The following is a 13,644-nucleotide window of genomic DNA, read 5'->3' on the forward strand; positions in this document are numbered from 1 at the left end:
TGGGTAGGGGTTCTGCAGGGGTGTAAAGGCATGATTATTGCATCTGTATGTGCCATTGTGTGCAATGGGTGAGTGACCCTGTACTCCAGTACTTACATTCATGTGTAGGTCCTTGTGTGATATTTGGTTTGGGGTCTGTGTGGGTATCTGTAGTGGACATGCTTTGGTGATGGCTGTCCATGCTTTGGTGTTGCATGCAGGGCTTGGTGTTGGGATGGGTGGTTTGTGATAGTGGGACATATGTGAGGTGTTGGAGTGATGGGGATGAGGGTGGAGGTATTTGATGGCATGCAGGTGGGATGGGGGATATAATAGTTAAGAGTTGACTTACCAGCGTCCATTCCTCCTGCTACTCCAGTGAGGCCCTCAGGATGCAGTATTGCCAAGACTTGCTCTTCCCATGTTGTTAGTTGTGGGGGAGGAGGTGGGGGTCCACCACCAGTCCTCTGTACTGCAATCTGGTGTCTTGAGATCAAGGAACGCACCTTTCCCTGTAGGTTGTTCCACCTCTTCCTGATGTCATCCCGTGTTCTTGGATGGTGTCCCGCTGCGTTTACCCTGTCGACGATTCTGCGGCATAGCTCCATCTTCCAAGCAATGGAGGTGTGCTGCACCTGTGATCCGAACAGCTGTGGCTCTACCCGGACGATTTCCTCCACCATGACCCTGAGCTCCTCCTCTGAGAACCTGGGGTGTTGTTGTGGTGCCATGATGTGGTGTGGGTGATGTGTGGGGTGGTGTGTGTTGTGATGTATTAGAGGATGTGTTGGTGTGTGTTGTCTGAGGTACGTGGATGTTGTGTGATGTTCTGTGGATGCTAGTGTTGTTTCTGGTAGTGTCTCTCTCTGGCCTTCTTTCGCAATTTTGGTAGTAAGGGTTTCTGAGTGATGTGGGTGTGTGTTTTATATTGGATTGGGTGTGTGGGAGTGGTGTGTGTATGTGTATCAGGTGTGTATATTTTGAATTGTTCAATGTGGTTGTGTTTTGTAAATGTGTGTGTATTTTGAGCACGGCGGTGTGTACCGCCAATGGAATACCGCGGTTGAAAGACCGCTGCGTGGATTCGTGGGTCGTGATAGTGTGGACGTATTCCTGTTGGCGTGACGGTCTCGGTTTTGTTATCGACAGTTTATCACTGACATTTGGTGTGGCGGACTTGTGTGGGTGTCTGGATTTTTGCGGATTCCGAGCTGTGTGTCGTAATAGCTGTAGCGGATTTCCACCGCTGCAGCGGTGTGTTGGCAGTCTTCTGCACGGCGGTAAGCAGGATTTACCGCCAATGTTGTAATGAGGGCCAAAGTCAGCAATGCACCAAAGAAGACAGCTACTGGGTTGTGGTTGGTGCAGGAGATGTCCCACGTTGAATGGATGAATGCAGGCTGGATTGCATTGCTGGATTCTTCCAACAAGCCTTGGCTCACTCAAGATATGCGTGTGGGGGAAAAGGCGCTGCCCGGGCCCAGGAGGGACCTGGAGGTCTCAACTCAGGATGAGGAGGCAGAGGGGGCTCTCAGCAACTCAGGGAGCCCTCAGAAGAGCAGGCAGCACCCACAGGAGTCTCACAGCATGGGGACAAAAGTGGTGCAAATGGTGGTCCACCCAGCATTACACAAAGGGATCCCACGCCGCCGGAAAACAACTCAAGGAGCTGTGCATCACAGGATAGAGTGCTGGGGACAGGGGATGTGCTGTGCATGAAGAAATTCTTGGAAAGTCACACGGAAGCCCTAGCAGCTGAAAAATACGTGGTGCATGGTGGTACTGTCTGGCACAGGGAGGCAAGCTCTTACCTTCACCAAATTTGGACAACAGGACCTTAGGACAGTCATGGTCACTTTAGTCCACCACCCGTGTTCCAGGATCAATGCTTGTCATCAGGAGAGGGGACCCACAGCACTGGTCATCACTGCAGAGAGGTGCCTGCTGAATAGCCCTCAGAGGGGGATTGGTCACCTAACCAGGTAAGGACTATCAGGAAGGGTCTCTGACGTCACCTGCTGGAACTGGCCACTCAGATGCTCCCAGAGTCCCAGAGTGCCCCACCACCTTGCAATCCAAGATGGCAAAGCCCAGGGACACTCTGCAGGAGCTCAAGGCACCACCTCTGGGGTTGTGATGGGCACGGAAGTGGTCACTCCCCATTACTTTGTCCAGTTTTGTGCCAGAGCAGGACTGGGGGTTCCCTGAACCGGTGTTGACTGTATTATGCAAGGAGAGCACCATCTGTGCCCTTCAAAGCTCTTCCAGAGGCTCTGGGATGATACACCACCCATGCCTGTGCCACCTATTTCCAAAGGGAGAGGGTGTAATACTCCTGTCCCAAAGGAAATGCTGTGTTCTGCCTTCCTGGGATTCAGCGGCTCAAGCCCCAATAGGGCAGAAGCCTGTCTGCGAGGTGGCAGCAGTTGGGCTGCAATGAAAACCTCAGAAGGCTTGTATGACAGTAGTGGCGGGCCATAGTGCAACCCCCAGAGTGCATGGGATTGTGCAACCAATACTGGAATCAGTACTGGGGTACAATTCCCAGTTGTTAGACACCTTACATGACCATATTCGGAGTTACCATTGTGAAGCCATATATAGGTATTGACCTTTTTCTGGTGCACACATATAATGGCGTTCCCACACTCACGACGTCTGGGAAAATGGGCCTGGATGATGTGGGGCCCCCTGCTAGTGCAGGAGTACCCTCACACACAGGTAATATGCAACTAGCCTTCAGTGACTGAAAGCCTAAGTTATAGGTGAATTATAAGTGACCTGGTGCAGTGAAAATGTCTGTGAAATAGTGTTTACACTATTTCACTTAGGATGCAATGGCAGTCTTGACGAAGTGTTTGTATGAGCTCCTTATGGGTGGCAAAAGAAATGCCGCAGCCCATGAGGATCTCCTGGAACCCCAATACCCTGGGTACCTAGGTACCATATACTAGGGACTTATAAGTGGGGGTCCAATATGCCAATTTGGTGTGGACTACTGGGTTACCAGTATGTAAGTACAAATTTGGAACCAGAGAGAGCATAAGCACTGGAGTTCTGATTAGCAGGACTCCAGTGACACAATCAAGCATACTGACAAAACAGTGAAACATACTGACATGTAGGGCACAAACCATAAGCACTGGGTTCCTGACTAGCAGGATCCCAGTGACACAGTGAAAACACACTGACAAACAGGCCAAAAATGGGGGTAACCATGATATAAAGAAGCGACTTTCTCACAGTCAGTGTCACTCACTTCTTATATGTGTTTCTGGCTACCCAAACCTGTCCCGGCTCATGACCCGTGTAAGCAATCCGAGAACAGGGGCTGAAAATAGGTAAAATGGTGCCCATGGGCATACCGGGAGGGTTGTCAAAAGGACCTTTAGTCTCCTGAAGGCTAGGTTCTGGTGCCTCCATCTGACAGGTGGATCCCTATGCTACTTCCCTGAGAAGATCTGCAGAATTGTTGTTGTGTGCTGCATGTTGCACAATTTGGCCCTTAGATGGCATGTACCCTATCTGCAGGAGGAGGGGGATGACAATGCAGCTGTGGCAGCAGTAGACATTGAGGACAGTGAGGAGGAAGAGGAGGAGGATGTGGACAACATGTCACGTTTGATCCAGCAGTACTTCCAATGACACTCAGGTAAGACTGTTGCACTAGGCAAGACTACATTTTAGTGTTGTACTGTGTGACTGCAGCATGATGCAAGTCATTCCCTTTGCATCCCACTTGACTGTCACCTATATCTTCCCTTATTACAGATGGCTGTGTTGTTCCAACAGTGTACTGCTGTGATGTGTACAGATTGCTGAGACACATTTGTTGGATGGGTCAACATGTTACTAGACATTTACCCATGATCATGCAGTTCATTACAGTTTGTTACATTGTACATTACCTGTAGATAAAGCACTATTACACAAGTTGTGTCCAAAGGTGTTTAGTGAAAGTAGTTCTTCAATGGGAAGTGCAATAGAGTGGGATGATGGTTGTAAATAGTCCAGGGTATTGGTCCAGTCTGTTTGTAGAACAGGTCCAGTGTCCAAGGGCCATAGGAAGGGGAGCAATGGCAGTTCAAAGTGGACAAGGTGACACAGTGGAACACAAGGGGGACATTTAAGGAGGGTCTCATTTCCTGGTAATGGTCTTGGTCTTTGGTTTCAGGGAACGTTTGCAAGGTGGTTCACCTTCTGCAGGGGGAGGGGTGCTGGTGGCCTGTGGGTGCTATGGCAGGTCCTCCTGTCCCCTAGCTGCAGTAGATATGGAGGGATGGTCAGTTGACTGGCTAGAGGAAGGGGCCCGCTGGTGTGATGTATACTCCCTCATGATGTTGGCCATATCACCCATCACCCCTGCTATGGAGGCCATGTTGGTGTTGAGGGCTTGCAATTCTTTCCTGACCTCCTGGTTGTGTTCCTCCTGCAGCCGCTTGTTTTCCTGCATGATGTGTATCATCTGGCCCATCTTGTCCTGGGATTGTTGGTAAGCCCACAGGACATTAGTGAGTGCCTCCTGGACAGTCGGTTCCCTGGGCCTGTCCTACCCCTGGTGAACAGCTGTCCTCCAAGTGTTCCAGGTCCCCTGTGCCTGTGTCCCCTGAACGGTGTGCCCACTGCCACTGACCCCAGGACTCTCATTGTCTTGGCTGTGAGGTGTAGACTGAGGTCCCTGTACAGGTGGGCACACTGCTGATTGACATGTCCTGGAGACAGAGGTCTGGGAATGTTGGGTGGCTGCTGTGGTTTTGGATACTGAGGGTGGAGGCTCTGTGGTGGAGTGGGTGTGGGCTGGGGTATCCGACTGACCAATGGTCCCTGATGGGCCAGGAAGTTCATCCAGATCCAGAACTCCACAGTTGCTGTGTTCACTCAGGGCATCTTCTGGTGGGGGACTAGTTAGCCGTGAGACCTCTTCACCACTGGCAGTGGCTAGGGCACCTGTGGGGACATAAGTGGTGTATTATTCTACATGTCTGTGACATATTTAGCATCCCTAGCTTCCCCTATATCATTACTGTAGCCCTGCTAACTTTGTTTGTGTATGGTGCTGTACTGTGTGATTGTTAGTTCTCCATGTTGTGCATGCATTGATGGTAGGTGTACATGCAGGACTTGAAGGGATGTGCGTGCAGTGGGTATGGCATGCAGGGCTTGGCATTTGGGTTAGTTAATTGTGGTGGTGCACTGTGCAGGATGGAGTGGAGTGATGTGTTTCAGGGTGTGGGTAGTGGTGGCATGCAGGTATGGGGGATAGGTAGTACAATTGACTCACCAGTGTCCACTCCTCTGGCAACTCCAGTGAGTCCCTAATGATGCAGAATTGCCAAGACTTCCTCTTCCCATGCTGTCAGCTGTGGGGGAGGAGATGGGGGGGTCCACCGCCAGTCCTCTGGATGGCGAGCTGGTGCCTTGCTGCTACAGAATATACCTTCCCCGTAGGTCGTCCCACCTCTTCCTGATGTCGTCCCTTGTTCATGGAAGCTTCCTGGCAATGGATATCTGCTGGATCTCTGCTCCAAACAGCTGTGGCTCTACCCTGACTGTTTCCGGAACATGACCTGCAACTCCTCATTAGTGAAACGGGGATGCCTTTGTGGGGACATTGGTGTTGTGTGGTGTGTGTGTTGTGCTGGGGGTGTAGAGTAATGTTGTAGGGTGTGTGGTGCGTGATGGATGAATGGGTCGTTGTGGTGTGTGTGTGAAGTTGTCTCATGGCTAGCTATTGTGGTCTTGTCATGTTAGCAAAGGATTGTGGGTGATGTGGGTGTGTGTTTTAAAGAGCTGTTGGTGGGTGTGTGGGGTGTGTGTATTTGTGTCAGGTGTGGGTTTTTTGTGGTGGCCAATGTTGTCTTGTTTTGTCTTTCGGTGGACTGCCAATGGTTTACCATCGTTGAATGTCAACTGTGGTGATTGGTGGGTCATTATTTGGAGGGCGTAGTGTTGGTGGCATAACGGTATGGGTGCTACTACCAACAGTTTATCACGTTCAGTGGGTCTGGCGGATTTGTGGTTGTGGCTGTTTGCTGTCGGTTTTGGATGTATATGTCATAATGTGGTGGACGGATGTCCGCCTCCACGGTGGTATGTTGGCGGTAGTCAGCATGGCGATATTGGTTTTTTACCACCACTGTCATAGTAAGGGCCTGAATGTTCTGAATATTGCAGCGATTTCTCACTGGAATAAACCGCCTCCCTCCTCTATATTCTACATGCTGGTTTTACCCATACTATAAGTAATTACTAGACAGGGACAATGTTGGTTTTTACAATCCACAAGTCTCTTCGACATTCTTATGTTAACATTACTGGTGGTCTGAGTCCAGTATTCATTCACAGGTCTTCGTGAAGTGAGAGACAGCCCTATGACCCAGAGCTTCACCCTTTAAGATTAGATTATTAAAGAGCAATTTTAAGAATGGTGGACAAGGCTCTGATGTTTGCAAATGGTTTTTCCTTAGCACAGTGTATTTAAGCCTGTGCTTTTGATATTCCTGGTGTTGTATGTTGTAACTTTATGACATATTTTCTGTGAATCAAAGTTGACATTAAAGTACAGGAATATATGTGCATTAGGTATATCTACTCTCCTGACCGAGGACACTGTGTACAAGCTTCTTAACAAGAGTTGCACTACACAATATCAACGGAAAAGACTGAAAGGTAATGCAATTAAAAATGACCGTAAGGGGCTTGAGATGGTTCCCTGTTATTTGTTGTAAGTAAATTGTAGCACCATCTGTTTCCTTTGTTAGCTGTCGGCACTCAATTGCCTTCCTGATGATGTCACTGCAGGGCTCTAGTTGACAAATGAGAATGGTTCACCCATGTAGAACTAATGACTGGATTCTGTAAAAACAAATCAAAAGGAAACCAGGAATGGGAGGGTGTTTCTGCCTTTTTAGATTTACTTATTACTTTCTATGCACTTGGGCAACATAATCAAATGGTAATTAGGAGGCCTTTGTCCAGGAAATTCCTTGCAGTACCTCTTTGTCCCTGTACATTGTGTCAGTCCCTAGCTATCATGGTTGACTTTCCTGGAATCAGGCACCTCTATGAGCTAGACAAAAATGTAAAACCTATGAAAAATTAAATGCTCAGTTACTTTACCACTGTGGAGAGATATAAAGGTGTGACATCTTAGAAGAATATTCTGTTGCCACCCTACATTATTGTGTGTAGACTGCTATTTTGGGGGATAGGACCAACCTAGAGTTCCTCTTTCTCCGTTCAGGTTCATTTTTCTAGGGGTATGTCAGACTGCTTGACAAAGGCTAGGGAAATATTTGTTGACACCTGGGTTTCACTTAGGACCTTTAGTCATCGTTCTGAGCTTCAGATACATGTTTTTGATACTGCTTTTGGAACTGCCACTTCTAGCTTTCTTGCGTGTGTGACAGTGAATTCACGTTTCACTCTTTGGTGCACTTGTGCAGCATTCTTTACTTTAAAGAAGAGGAAAATAGGGGTAATGCCACACCAATAAATACAATTAATCACCAATAAATATAATTAATTACAGTTCTACTTCCTTCCCAGTGAGCGTGTGAATGTTTTTGGCTTTGTGTGGGTTCTTTCACATACCTGCATACAGGAAAAAAAGAGATGAGTTTCTTATAAATGTTTTATTCAAGGGCACTCCTCCTTAAGGGTAGAGAGGTGCCGCATCCGCCCCACTCCCCACCAGCAGCAACTGCTGCAAATCCTCTAAACTGCATTTATTATCACTTCCTCGTGAAAGGGGTGGGGCATTGGGGGTGATGAGCAGAGGGGGGTGCACAGTGTGCACTCCCATCAGAGCACAAGTGAGTTTGGCCGGCCGTCTCCGCCAACCAAACACACATGTGCACAGGGCTTTGTTGCTGGGCTGGAGAGAGCCTACACAGGGTCCTAGTCTGCCCTAGAGTGCCCACCCTGCCCCCAGGAATCCCCCCGATTTGCAACTGGTTTTATGAGGTTTAAGGATTGACGGTTCCGGGGTAGAATTGGGTGAGTAACAGTGGAAATCTGTGATATAAAAATTACTCGCATGTAAACATGGTATTCCTATCTGTGCTAGGCCTTTGAAATGTGGATCTAAGAAATCCTTCATAGATCAAGCAGGTCCCTTTAAAGCAGCACAGAAGTGATACGCATTATGTGCAGGCAGTAGTTTGAATCAACATGGAGATTTTAAGTGACCTATATGAGCACCGCCATCCCCTCAAGGGTCCTGCAAGATTGTCAACCTCAAGACCAGAGAAGCACCGGTCTGAATATGAGAGAAACATGTCAATTGTGTGTGGACATGTGTTAGTATTCTTTATTGTATTTAAGGGTTTGTATATGAAGTTCCTAGAATTAATCTGGGTTAAAATGACCTTGTAAATTCAGAAGGACAGTATTTGTTATTAGAAATATGTGGCATTTGTGACACGTTTTTCCTACCAAATGACCGTTTACTGGCTGCACTGCAACGAGTAAACCAATAATGTGGCAGAGGCCGGGGGCAAAAGGCCACAGCAGTGTGGCAAGATGGAACAAAGGCATGAGGAGGCATGCCATAGAAAAAAGAAAAGAGGCTTGCACTCTTCCATGTTGCCATAGGTGAGTGGAGGATGGCATTTTCTCACACTTTTGAGGTTGAAAGCAACCCGGATAATATGGTTCTGGGATTCTGAGATCCTCCGCACAAAAAAACACATGCTGTCGACCACTCTTTTATTACTATACGGAAGAGTGTCCAAATGAAAAAAATGTAGACAGTGAAAAGGAGGAAGGGCAAAATGGGAAATCACCACAGGACAAACACCCATGACAAGAGTGCATCAGTGTAAGTCCTACAGTAACTTATCTGCAAATTCTCAATGTTGGACTTGGCCCTTTCTGCAGGGTCATCCCCAAACCTTTGCCTTCACTGTGTTTGTTGGCCTCAGAAGTCTGGGAACTTTACCAGTGCTCCACAGGGCTAATGTGCCTGTGCTTTCTTCGTAAACCAGAATTGGCTTATGTCCATCTGGCATATTTAATTTACATATGAGTTATTTGTAAAGTGTATGCCATATACCAGGGGACTGTAAATTAAATTCTACCTGTGGACCTGCAGCACTTTTTGTGCCACCCACTTAAGGAGCACCATGAAGCATGTTTCAGGCCTGCCACTGCAGCCTATGTGTGCAGTTTCAACTGCCATTTCAACCCGGCAAACTAACACCTTTTGCCAGGTCCAAGCCTTCCCTTTCAATACATATATGTCACCCCTAGGGGAGGCCCTGGACAACCTAGAGGGCAGGGTGTAATCTCTTTAAAGAGTAAAGCATGTGCTATTAAGTTTTACATATCCTGGTATCAAAAACTCTTAAAATCGTTTTTCACTACTGCAAGGCCTATCTCTCCCATAGGATAACACTGGAGTTACCTTATTACATTTTATAAGTGTAATTTCACAATGGGAAACGCATTAACTCATGTGTGGTGTACCTAGAATCCTAATTTACCTATGTAATGCCTGTAGACTGTCTCTGGTGTTCCTCCTAGATAGCCACACACAATTGGTAGCTTAGGTGTGCCTGGATGGGCCATCACTGGGAGGATAGGAGGGATGAGCTGAGCAGAACCCCACTTATACCTGAATAGCCTGTGTCTTGTCTCCCCACAAAGGGATGCATACCCCCTGTGACTGGTCTGGAGCCAGGGCAGGGAAGGCAGGATGCCTAGGACTTCAAAAGGAAACCTCTATAAGATTTTCCCCACTTCAAAGACACAACTGGGTGTATATATACTGCACCTCGGACACCAACACTGCAGTACACTTCTGGACCTGTGGATACTCTGTCAGGAAGAAGGATTGCTGTGCTGCTGAAGGACTGCAACTCTGCTGGGCTAATGCCTTGCTCTATGCCTGTTTTCCTGTGTTTACCTGCTGCCTACTGCCCTCTTGCCTGGTTGCGAAGGACTGGGCCTACATCTCTTGAACCCAGAACCCCAGAGTGACTCCAAAGGCAAGTTGGCTGGCCTCCTGACATGGGACTCAGGGGCAGAGGGCTCCAACAAACTTATACCAGCACCAGGGCTTTGCCATCTGTTAGTCTACCCCACCCAGTGGTGCCACCCCAGTTCTTGACCTTTGGAAGTGGGCTTTAGGTGATTTTCCAGCCTTTTTGGGTCCATCACAACTTATGCATCCCTCTGTTGCACAGTGTAATCCCAATCAGAACTGACACATCACCGCTGCTACATGGATTGGAACTAACACAAGGAACTGTATCGCAGCCCGTTGTCTGCCACTGCATGACACCTCCTCGCCCCAGTCACTTACATCCCTCATCAATGGCAGCCTCTATCATGGACTCTGCATCTCAGCCTTGCAGCTCCTTGGAACAGACACATTGCCCCAACTGTGCAACACATCCACGACTCTGGACTTCGCACCATAAACCCTAATTGACGGACTCTTTGATGATTGTGCAACAGAACATTCACTGCAGACTCGCGGCATCTTGGAACCGACACATCTCTTTGGCTGCACGATGCCTCATCAATGCAAACCAGGATTGAAAGTACTTTTTACAGTGGGCCTAACTGGGACCCTGTAGCTGGCACTCCATCATGGTCAGCCTGACTTTGTGACTTTGTCCCAGTCCAACGCGACTAGATGTCCTCAGTTTATGTTTTAGCCTTTTGGTTGCATGGATCTCTAATTTTAAGTATTTTCATAGGCAAACATGGATCAAGCATGTGCAGCATGACACAGGCCTGTCTCACAGATTGCAGTCTTATTGGACCGGGAACGGTGCCCAAAGAGCTACCCTAATAGTGATGGAATGCTACCAGTAGATAACCAGGCCAAGCATGATGGTGGCAGCATAATGTGTAGTTATCAGTACTAGTGAGAGGTCCTTTTATCCTGTGTCAGTGGGGTGAGGACTACAGACTAACTCACCTTTTTAACAGTTCCACTGTTGTGTGCTTATTTTACCCCTGGCCTACTTCAGGTTGAAATGGAAGTGCGTGCATGGTGGAAAAGTGCTGAATGCATATGCACTCGCAAGAAATGCATCGTACGAAAGGATGAAGTGTGGTACAGTGTGCACATGGTAAATGTGAGGGCTGACAGTATAATAATGAGAGGCTGCAGTACTGAACAGTGTGCGCAGACTGAATGTGTGTGCTGCCTGTGGGCATACTGGTGGTAGCATAATATATGAGGTTAACAGTATTAGGTAGTGAGTGTTTAGCAGATGTACTCTCAGTGCAGAAGGGCCTGCACAGGTACATTACATTGAAGACCTTCAGTTCCATTTTGGGAAGCTCGGACCTGCCTGGTGAAAACAGGAGTAGAGGAATCCCCCCAGACAGATTTGTGTATAGCTTCATTCCAGTAAGCGGGATGGGAAAAGCACTGGGTGAGGGGAGAGACAAGCTCTCCTTGTGCATTTCAAATGGTTCTTTAATTCAGTGACAGATCACAAGGAAGGGGCCTGGAAACATCTCTGAAAGAAAGAGATGGGGCCAATGGGAGAATCGTAAAGAGTAGGGTTGAGGGCCCAGAATTAAACTTTTGATGCACATATCGCTGTGGCTGAAATTCAGGTGTGAACTCTGTTCACTTCCATAAATCTTGGGAGGGTTGTGCCTGCTGTGATAGATGCACTTCAGGAGGAAGATGAAAGGGGAGAAAAGTCCACTTCAAAAAAGCAGAACCCCAACATAAAACTTCAAAGATCCAGAAAATAAATCACATCTTGTGTAAGGAAAAGGTCTGTAGGGAAATCTGAGACCCCAAGTTTTAGCGGTCTGAGACACCAAAAACTGATCATCTGCTGAGCAGCCAGATGGCTGTCGGAGGATGGGAAGCTCTGCAATACTTTTGCCAGTAACCAGCACTAGGGGTCCAGTCTGCTAGTCTCCCTGCTTGGTGAGGGGGCATCAAATAGAAACCAAGATAACCTGCACTGGAGCCTACAACACCAGCGTCTGCCTGCTCGCCAAGACCAGTCTGCCCATGAGGAAGAGGAGAGCATTGGATGGAGTGAGGACCATGGGGGAGCCCGCATGAGGACTCCCTGTATGGGGTGTGAGGAATCCATCCCTGCACCAATTTGTCACTAGCCCATTTGCCAGACTAAATCAGCTATCTGGTATGCAAAGAAAGGCTACCATTAGCTGAACTGAGGAGCGCAGTGAGAGAAACCCACTCCCTTCACTGATCAGGCCCTCACCCATGTGTCAAAGTGACTTGGTGATCCCATATGCCAGGAGGGACTGCTATTGAGAGGATCATGTAGTGTGGCTAGAGAAACCTGTCCCAGCACCGTTCAGGCCATAGCCCATGTGCTGGATTAACTTGGCGACCCTATAAACCAGATGGGGCTACCATGGACACTAACATCAGGACAGCATGACCAGAGTATGAAAAGTGGAGTGGTGACCTTGTATTACAGGAGGGGCCACAGGAGATGCTTAAGCTGAGAGGTCTGACTCATCGCTCGAGACTGAGAAACTGCTGTGACCAAGGTGGAATCCTACCTATCACGTGGACTGCACCAATGGAGCCCCGCCAGCACAAGGAGGCTAGACCCACATTGCTGCCAATTTGAGAAATCACATACTGCATGACCACTGGAGACGTAGCTCCTTAGCCATCTGAATCGACAGGTGCACAAGGAAGAGAACCGGTGTCTGCCAGGTGCTGCTGCATGTGACCATACGCATCCTGACTCAGCCGATCTAGAATAGGACTCTGCTGCACCTCCACATGGTTCTCTACTGCCAAAGCAGGTAAGCCAATAATTGGGCCTTTGGGGTCCCCAGAGAAATACCACCATTGTTGTTGCTAACACTTAGGGGGTCATTACAACATTGGCAGGTGGCAACCGCCGCCCGCCAAGTTGTAACCGCCGTGCCGGCGCCAATGCGGCCGCACTCCTGCGGTGCCCATTATGACATCCCGGCTGGGCCGGTGGGCGAAAACAGAGTTTCCGCCTGCCGGCCCAGCAGCGATGTGGGCTGCAACATGGGAGCTGGCTCCAAATGGAGCCGGCGGTGTTGCGGCTGTGCGACGGGTGCAGTTGCACCCATCGCGCTTTTCACTGTCTGCAGAGTAGACAGTGAAAAGCCGCATGAGGCCCTGTCAGGGGGCCCCTGCACTGCCCATGCCAGTGGCATAGGCAGTGCAGGGCCCCCCAGGGGCCCCGCAACTTCCAGGAAAAGGCTGGCGGTAGGGGGACTCGTAATCCCCTGGGCAGCGCTGCTAGCAGCGCTGCCCTGGCAGATTACTACCACCGGGGCCATTGTGGTGGGAAACCGCCGGTCCCGGTGGTGCGACCGCGGCGCTTCCGCCGCGTTCGTAATGTCCAGGGAAGCACCGCCAGCCTGTTGGCAGTGCTTCCGTCATTTCAGCCCTGGCGGTCCTGTACCGCCAGGGTTGTAATGACCCCATTAGACTCTAATTAATGTACTTACTAGCAGAGTCCAAGGGAAGAACTCCTGAGTACGATCTATTAGTTTAAATTCCCTCAATACAGCCATCAATGAATGGGGAATAACACCAAACCCAGTTGCACTAGAGGTGGGAGGACAGGGAGTGGCCTGAAAATACTAGAGCCATGGCCTGAAAGGGACTGTGTTATTGTTACTTGAATGTTGTTTACAGTTGCATGTGTAGAGTTGGAATTA

Source organism: Pleurodeles waltl, chromosome 11 (genome assembly GCF_031143425.1).
Source record: "Pleurodeles waltl isolate 20211129_DDA chromosome 11, aPleWal1.hap1.20221129, whole genome shotgun sequence".
NCBI lineage: Eukaryota > Metazoa > Chordata > Amphibia > Caudata > Salamandridae > Pleurodeles > Pleurodeles waltl.